Genomic DNA, 10,515 nt, shown 5'->3' with positions numbered 1-10,515 from the left:
GGTAATGAAGGGCTAGCACAAGGCCACAAGCAAACATAACAGTCATATAGTAATATATATATATGTGTACACACACATGACCTTTGAATGAAACAACAGGTTAACAGGACCATCAATATCCACCATCACGTATATTCCAAGTACTCAACAACAGAAATAAAAAATTAATAGATGTGCTCTCAAAAACAATGTAACAATTGGCCCTAGGACTAACATGGTTCTGCTCCCTAATTGTGCAATGTTCCTAAATATTCAGCTAGTAAGAAAACCTAGACAAAGTTCTCATTGATCAAGGAATCATCATGGGCAGTACAATAGTGTCAAGCCAAAGTGCACATACTCGGAACGGGACTAGAAGGTGACTGCCGAGATCATATCTCATACAGAAAAAAAAATTGAACAACAAATTACAAAAGGGATAGTAGCAACAATTGGATCACCAATTTATCTAGTATGAGATATGTAAAGCTCACTCTGAAATCCACTGCATCACTAATCCGGTGATCAAATGAACTGACCGCACATAGGAGAACAAAACCACCAGGTGCATCTTAATGTACAGGAACAGAACTGAGACACACACTAATTAGCCTTCAGGTGCTATCAATTCAACCAAATAATTAGAGATATCACAAACCTAAGATAGAATACTCAGAGAATATGCCCAATTCTCAGCACATATATTCATCATTGAGCAAAATCATAAATGAACCTTGCTGTCTAGATCAATAGAGATGGAGGAAAGGTAAACCTTGAGGGAGGTCGCCGGGAGGGGGGCCGCCAGGAGGGAGGACGCCAGGAGGGAGGTCATCGGGATGGAGGTCGTCGGGAGGGAGGTCACCGGGAGGGTGGCCGTCGGGGAGGAGCGTGATCACAGGGGATGTCACCAGGAGGACCGCAGGAGAAGGAGGCGGTTAGGGTTTAGGAATGAACTGGGTAGCGACGCGGGTTGAACGATATTTATACCCTCGTTAGTACAGACGAGTCGTAAGGTGAAACCATCTGTACTAACATTAGTATAGACAACTATTTATAAAGAACCGTCTATACTAATATTATGGTTACAGATGACTCGTTGTACATAGCCATCTGTACTGATATTAGTATAGACAGTTCTTTATAAATACCCATCTGTACTGGTATTACAGACTGTTCAAAATAATAACCCATTTGTACTATTAATTTTTCAAAAACTTGCAAAATTTGTAAATAATTCATACGAACTCCAAATGAGATGAAATTTTTATGTAAACTTATGGTTTAATGTGTACTATCAAATGGTGTAGATCTCATTAATGTTACTATAACCCAAAATTTAACATCGACACTAAACATGCTATTGGTCTTGGAAGCTGTTCTTCGTTAAGGTCATTGCCGTCTGAGAGAGGGAGGTAATCAAATTTAGTTGTACTCTTATTTGTACTTGTTGATCTTAACACTATGTTATAGTACACATTATACCATAAATTAATGAGATGAAATTATTAAGTAAATTTATAACTAATTCAATTTAACATATTACATTGCAATATATATGTACATAACAATCGAGTAACATCATAGATCTTTAACAATCAGGCTTTCTTGATGATCGACGCGCAGATAGCAAACAGCCTCGGTCGAAAGTTGTTCTTCGTTAAGGGTGACACCATCCCCATGAGGGTACTCATTAAATTGAGTGTACTCTTCTTCATCCAAGACACTCTCAACTTCGACAATCTTTCTTTTTCCCTGAAGGACTACATGAAACTTTGGATTTGATGGGTCTTGCACATAATGACCTAGACAACTTGCTTGGCGAGTACAAATGATTCATATTTGTATGCGGCACGTTCAAGGTCGACAACAGTCATTCTGTACTTGTCTACTTTAATCCTTGAGAGTGCGACCCAACAACACCAAAAGAGGGGGATCTTGAAAAGTACATAGTCAAGTTCCCAAATCTCCTCTACTTACCCATAGTGCACACAGACTCCACGTTTGTCCTAAAAGGCATCTATGTGCACACCGTTGTTCTGTACCGTGCTCTTACTATCCCCGTGCTTTGGTATAAAAGGTGTACCTATTTATGTCATATGCTTCATATGTCATGATTGTGTGATTTGGCCATCTTGCCAACCAGCCAATATTATCCTCTGTTGAAGTATTATTACTGATTTGCGCTGCTAACCAGTTATTGAAGTTGCGGTTGTGTTGTTTTGTGATCCAAGCCTCTGTACAGCCTGGATTCTCTCTGCGTAGCACGTCCTTATGCATGTCAATATACGAGGATACTTCACTCATATGTTACAAGACCATGAAATGAGCTTTAGATAACGTGGCAAAGCTAGCAATGATTGATTTCCTACCTATGATCCCTTCCCACCCAATCTCCCCTCATGGCGAGATATGGCCACACCTATTGGTTTGAGTTGCTCCATGTAATCGATGCAGAACTTGACTACCTCTTCGGTTATATAACCTTAAACGATGCTGCCCTCTAGGCAAGATCGATTCTATACATAATTCTTGAGAATTCCCATGTACGTCTCAAACGGGTATATCTGACATAGAAATACTGAGCCACATATCTTTCTCTCTCACATGGTGAATGATAACATATACCATGATATTGAAAAATGACGGAGGAAAGTACATCTCAAGATGACATAGTGTCTTCACCACATCAACCTATAAAACATCAAGTACTTGGGGACGATGACCTTCTGAGAAATTGTGTTGAAGAAGTAACATAGCTTGGTGATTGTGTCTCAGAGATAGGTCGGCTGGATATTTTGAATTGCAACAGGAAGCATCTGTGTCATCAACACATGGCAATCATGGGACTTCATGCCAACTAATTTCAAATCTTGCATCGAAACAAGTTTTGAGATGTTGGTGGGGTAACCGGATGGAACTTTCACATCATGCAAACATCGACACAGTTCGGTTCTCTCGGTCTTTTTTAGATTATAGAAGACAGGATGAAGTCTCGTTCTACCTTTTTTGGAGGGCCCAGGTGCCAACTCGGGTCTGATCTTCAAATCAACCAAGTCAAGCCTTACGTTGAGTCCATCCTTCGTCTTGCCTAGAATATTAAGTAAAATACCAACCAAACTTTCACACACGTTCTTATCTACATGCATGACGTCGACGCAGTGGCGAACTTCAAGGTGCTTCCAATACGGTAGCTCCCACAATATCGATCTCTTCTTCCACATGCCACCAGTATCCTTAGATTTTTTACTCCCCTTTCCGAACACAACATCGAGATCTTTAGCCATATTGTGCACCTCATGACCACTGTAGTGCCTTGGACATAAATCTCTCTCCCTCGTTCCATCGAATTGTTCCTTCAAGTTGTGGTATGGGTGGTACCTATTAAGGAACCTACGGTGGCGTATGAACACCTTTTTACATTAGTGGGGAACCCACATACTTACGGTACCATCTAAGCAATGAGGGCACACCATGTCTACTTGTTTACTCTGCCCTGAAAGGTTACGTAATGTAGGTAAATCATTGATCATGCAGAACAATAAGACGCGTAGCATGAAATTCTCTCTTTTGTACGTATCCCATACTTGCGACCCTTCGTTCCACAATGTTTTTAGATCTTTGACCAATGATCTTAGGTATACATCAATATCGTTCCCAGGTTATTTCGGGCCTTGGATAAGCAGCGAGATCATCAAGTACTTCCGCTTCATACACAACCAAGGAGGTAGGATGTAAGTACTAAGAACAACTGGCTAAGTGTTGTGCCTGCTGCTCATGTTCCCAAAAGGATTCATCATGTCCGTGCTCAAAACAAACCTTATATTCCTCGGTTTTGCACCAAAGTCATCGAAGATCATATCGATATTTCTCCACTAGGGAGAATAGGCAGAGTGCCTTAGCTTTCCATCTTTCTTGCGGACCTCTGAGTGCCAGCACAATAATTTGGCCTCTTTTCGATTCACAACAAATGTTGAAGCTGTGGAATTATAGGTATATACCACACCACCTTAGCAGGAATTTCTTTCTTCACCTCATCGTCGTCTGATTGACTATTATGCTTGTATCGGGATGCTTTGCACACTGGACATGAATGTAAGTCTGATAGATCTTTACGGTAGAGGATACAGTCGTTTGGACATGCATGTATCATTTCTACATCCATCCTCAATGGACAAAGAACCTGTTTTGCTTCGTATGTGCTTTTGGGCAGCTCATTTCCATCTGGAAGCATGTACAATAAGAGTTCTAATAGCACCGAGAAACTCTTGTGTGACCAACCATCGCTTGCTTTCAATTTAAGCAGTTCAAGCATGGATGACAACTTTATGTATTCCGGTTTGCATCTACAGAACAACAGCTTCTCCGAGTCCTCAATCAAGCACATGAATTTGTTACAGTCTCTCTAAGTACTCAAGTGCACGTCTGTATCGCACAGTATCTGATCCAACCTATCATCGTCTTCTGTAGCACCATAGTCATCATCATCTGCACCAAATTACTCGTCATCTTCTCTTCTTACATCGACTTTGGGTTTTTCAATGATACCAATGTCTTTATGTAACACATTATGCTCTTTACCATGTTTGGTCCAACACGTGTAGTCCGGTTTGAAGCCCCTAATAATCAAGTACCCTTGGATCTGTAGGGCTGCATTCTGTCTAAGAAATGATTTTTCGCTTCTACAATCGCAACAAGGACAATATATAAATTCAACACACTTCTCCGATTGATCCTCTTCGGCAGCTACCAAAAAAGAAGTCACACCATCAAGGTATCTTTGGTTTGTACGAGAACTGTACATCCAGTCATGATCCATCTACATGTATGAAGTAAATTAATATCAAATCAAGCTAATAAAAGAGAGCAACCAAGCTTTTCGTTGAAGAAAATGGAGCTACCATGCATGCATGCATGAATGAACCATACATATGACAATTAATTCAAAAATAATTAATGATTACCGCTATATTATATACATGGATACCTAAAAATAAGGGCAAACATTAATTCAAAAGTTATCATTAAATACTATATAGTTATTGATAATTTTATGTTTATATTAAAAAAAATTCAAAAAATTTCTAAAAAAAACACATAATTAAATATTGATCTATACTTTGAGCTTTATATATAACTAGAAGAACTAATATATTCTAGATCATTATAAAAAAATCTAAGTCTAGATGTAGATATAGACTTAATTATCTACATCATCTAATGAATAGAACAAAGTCTAAGACTAAATTAGCATACAAATCTACATCATCTAATGAATAGAATAAAACTATATGATCATAAAAAAAATCTAGATCTAGCTAGCTCTCCAAACCAAATCTAGACCATCTAAGCTAAATTAGAACATAATACTACTTACCTTGGAGTAACAAATGCAAATAAATATTCAATTTTTCACCAAAAATTAATATTATTTTTTGAAAATCGTCAATCTCTTCCTCCAAAAGCTACGCACTGTTCTTCATTAGGCTGGCACTGTTCTGCTTCGATCCGGAGGTAAGGGATGATGTACTGTTCTAATATTATAGATGACTTCATGTTTGGAGCCGTTTGTACTAAAGTATCCCACCTCTACTCGGTCATTTTCTTAGACGGCTTGTTTTTAGAGCTATCTATATTAATTTTATGGATGACTCGTAGTTAGAGCCGTCTGTAATAAAACAAATATCACATATGTCTCTAAATACGAGCCGTCTGTAATAATAGTATAGACGGTTCTTATTTGGAGTTGTCAATAATATTTGTTTTATTACAGATGGCTCTAAATACGATCCGCCTATATTAAGATTACAGATGATTCTCAATAGAAATCATCTGTACTAAAAGCATCTCACCACTTCTGGAGGCGTCTCGTTATTATCATAGACGGTTCTTATTTAGAGTCATCTATAATAATTTTTACACAAATAACTTCATAATAACCGTCTGTATAGTAACGTCTCACTAAATTATTTCTATAACAGTGATAGCTACTTCTACATTAGTCGTTTAGGTGTGTGTGTGCGCAGCTAACGAGATGACAGGTGTGGAGGCAGAAAGAACAGCTACGGCTGAGTGGCAGCCCGGCCAGCTCCAGGTCCAGCTCCAAGCATCCAGACATGCAAGTTGTAACGATCGACTTATGAGTGATCAATATCATTCCCCAATTTGGACAAAATCATCGATTAATGCACAAACTCTAGTACCTACATTGATAATGTACTTGTATTACTGCTTGTTAGTACACGACTCCAACACTTGTAATATCATGTGTTTGTGTATGATTGATTTGAGGCGTTCTAATGTGGCCTTGGGGTAGATCTTTTTTCTTTTCCTCTTGATTAGTGAGAGACTTTATATAGTCATTTTATTTTAAAACACATATGGCATAAGGTGAGATTGTAGACATCACCATTGTTTCGCAGCTAGGAATTCCCACAATATTCAGTTAAAGGAAAAGAAAATTCCTAGGAGTTTCCTCAATAAGCCACGCTTCATATCTCGGAAGACAGATTGCGACTATACAAATTAATTCTGTGACACTCCTTTAATCTTAAATTGATTCCTAATGCAGCATCACACAAAGTCGCGTTATCTCTGAATTTATAGCCACCGTTCAGGATACAAACCCTTAAATCTTATAAACAAGATTCCAGAACCCTGTCAATGCCGATACAAACTGGGGAGTAGTTAATCTTCTACCGGTATATATGTGCTGCCTGATTGAGAACTTTGCCTCGATTGATGATTGACATCACGATCCTTGGTAAGCAATGCATCTGGCTCAAATAACTGGTGGTCATTTAATGAAAGCCGGTGGTAATTGATCGACGAGTTTGCTGATTTTGAAGCTCGACCATTTGAGCTCATTTTTTACAAGCTCACTGCAAGGTAGTGAATCACAAAAAGAACATATTCAACTCATCAGCTGCCTGAGATCTGCAAAAGGCAAGAAACGAAAAAAAGAAGAAGCAAATTTACACAATGAAGGTTCCCTCAAAAAAACTTACACAATGAAGCAGTTCTCATATGGCAAAGCGAAAAAACGAAAACTTTTATAATATAAGCAGGGTCATTTGCATGAATATTACAGAGATACTAAGCCTAGCACGTAGCACCCAACGTGAAACAAGGAACACAGCATCACGGTAGGGTAGCACACCGGTAAAACCGAATGTCATGAGCATCAAGCATTCAGGCTTCAGCAATCTACCAACGCAACCAAGCAAGCCGAAAAGCACTACAGTTGCTGCAATGGCGAGAGGTTTATGTTGCCGTGGGTGCTTGGACTCGCAGGCTCGCAGCTGCATCTCCATGTCTGCTTGCTCTGCTCGTACGCTTCTCCAGCTGTTTCGAGGACGCTGCCGCACTCGCTGCTCTTCGGTTCTTCTCAGCACGTGTGCGCCATCGGATGCAGCACAACTCAGAACCGGAGGTCGTAGCAGCGAGGAGCCAAGGAAGGGAGGCGTCTTCTTCACAATTTGACTCAGAGATGTTTAGGAAATCAAACTGACCTTTTTCCTATATCGAATCGAATGAGATTTTGCAATGCCTGTTCGTTTTTTTGGCGTAGTGTTTGTACTGCTTGCAGTCAAATGAACAAGAAAAACTGTACCAATTTCCCAAGAAAAAGAACTATAGCGTTGTCCATATTAAAATAAACTTTAGGTCGACTTATTCATGACATATGCTCTGTAACAATCTTTGCCACCTCTAAAACAAATCTGACGACAAATCTTTACCAGATCTATAACAAATCCAAACTGTATTGGACGGGTACTAGATCTGCAGTTTAACCAGCCGTTGTCACCAATAAACTGACTATCATTTGCAGTTTATTAACTAGCAAGATGACCACATTAATAGTGTGACAAGGCTCGTCCTAATATTTTGTCATGATATTTTTTATTAAACATTAGTTCATTTAGTTTTTTTTTAATAAAGTCAGTGTCATTTAGTTACAAAATACATAAAATTAGAAGAAGAGAATATAGGACCGAGATATGTGACTAGATGGGGTGAATAAGCGTTTTAACAAATTATTTTTGAAATTGATAATTTTCTCCTATTCCTGAGCCCAACACACCTTAAAAACACATGCGAAAGCAAAAAAGACAAGAACAAATTGCAAAAATTCCAAAACCAATACTCATTTTTGATGGATGTGAACTCTAAGTACCAGTGAAGGCTATATTAAGAGTCATAGCGCAAGGAATCAAGCACCTTGACGAAAAACTACTGAACACAAGAGAACTAGTCGCTGAAAAAGAGATTCTTAAGTTGATGGATCTAGAGGGTTGTGATGGTTCAAGACTAACTCATATAAGATGATTAATCCTCTAGCAATAAGAAGAGTACCTCTTACATGATCCAAAATGAGCAGCTCTATAGGAAAAAAATTAACAAGAAAACATAAAAAACTTGCACGAAAACCAAAAAACCAAAAGCATGAGACTAGAACAAGATGAATTCAAGCATATACAAAATCATTTCCTTTATTAATCTCAAAGAAACACCCTCATTTGATAAATTACAAATTAAGTATTTTTCTCACAAAAGCTCTCATCTAAACATAAGCTAAACACATATCTCTCCCTCTCCTCACAATACAAGTGGAAGGCTTTCAAAACTCTTCAAAAACTCTCAAAGTCTCATACCGAGGCAATACAAACATTAATAACTAGCCAACTTCAATCTCATATTAGGCAAACAAGCATTTAGGACATAAGGCTCACATATGTAATCAAGACTTAGTTAGATCAAATGATTAAAACAGAATTGATCATTTTTAGTACTTTTATTTTTATTTTTATCCTTAAGTTGTCTCTTATCCAAACGAACTATCGCATGACTGGGTACGAAAAACACCTCAATGCTTCAAGACAACCGTATTAGATCACATTCAAGCACAAGAAATTTGATTCTTAAGATTTTTTTTTTAATTTTCACAAGATCAAGTCAAATAGTGTCTTTGCCATATAAGGAACATATGTTCCCTTAAGGTTATATCATAAGCTAAATATTTGATAAAAATGAAAAATATAGTACAATATTTTCCAATCCACTATCTTGAACCAAGAAGATTAGAGTAAGATATTCATCAAACTAGACTTAACACAAGTATTGACTAAGCCAAAGCAATTACGAACATGATGATCAAGAATATAGCATTTCATACTCTACATGATTCATAAAATTAGCAAATTTCATCTTTACGAAAGCTAGCTTGCTTAAGATGTCTCATGTCAAAGCACCAAGAGGAGCCTAAGATTCAAAAATTGCTCTACACGACTACTCAACTTAGTCCAAATTCAAATCTAGCAATTGAAAATGCTAAATACATACAAGCTAAAGTTCAACTACTATGTTTATCTTATAAGATGAAATGAGATGCAACACAAATACAATAAATATAAGATAGAGTACGTACAATTATTACCCCCTCATATAATGCCATAGGGATGGCAAACTCCAAGTTCCCCCTCATAAAAGTAAATTTGGAAGCATCGAGAGGCTTGATGAAGATATCGGCAAGCTGGTTTTGGTATCTATGTATATCAGCTCAATGTCTCTCTTCTCATTATGGTCTCTTAAAAAGTAGAATCTCACATCTATGTGTTTGGTTCTGAAATGCTGGACTGGGTTATTGGCTAGGATTATTACACTGGTGTATCACATAAGAATGACACACTCTTAAAGTTTAAACTAAAGTCTCTTAAAGTAGTAACCATCCATAAAATCTGAGAATAACAGCTAGCAGCAGTAACATATTCATCTTCAGTAGTTGACTGCGCAATTCTAGACTGTTTGCGAGAAAACCAACACATAAGAGAAGTACATAAGAAATGACAAGTACCAAATGTACTCTTTCTGTCAATTCTACAACCAACAAAATCCGCATGTGAAAAACTTCGAAGAGAAAGCGAAGAGGATGCAAAGACCATACTCAACGGTGTGCTCGAGATACCTGAGTATGCGCTTTACCGCTTGGCGGTGATATGTCCTTGGTGAAGTTTGGAAGCGGGCACATAAGTTGACGATGAAGTGGATGTCAGGTCTTGTTGCCATCATGTACCGGAGGGAGCCAATCATCCTCATATACTCCCACTAGTCTATCTTCTTACCATTTTCATCTGAATCAAGCACGATCGAGATAACTATTGGTATTGCCAGAGGTTTTACATCGCTCATATCGAACTTTTCCAGCAAATCCATGGTATGCTTTATTTAGCAGACGAATGTACCTTACTTGCATTGCTTAATTTGCAGCTTAAGAAAAAGTTGCGCTCTCCCATCATCGACATTTCAAATTCTCTGCTCATAGTATCTGCGAACTTGACCACAAGTGCATAAGAAAAGCCAAAAAAATGATATCATCTATGTATATCTTTAAAAAAATGAACAATTACTAATCTCACTCATCATATTACCTTGCTCGCATTTATCAATTGGTGAGGTGGATGACAAAGTGGTATCCCCTTGAACAAGAGAGGAAGTCATTTGGTGCTCTTCATGATATGATGATGTATTAGAGTATTCCAC

The sequence above is a fragment of the Phragmites australis genome, chromosome 6, assembly GCF_958298935.1.
Source record: "Phragmites australis chromosome 6, lpPhrAust1.1, whole genome shotgun sequence".
NCBI lineage: Eukaryota > Viridiplantae > Streptophyta > Magnoliopsida > Poales > Poaceae > Phragmites > Phragmites australis.
Note: the sequence above shows the minus strand (reverse complement) of the source record.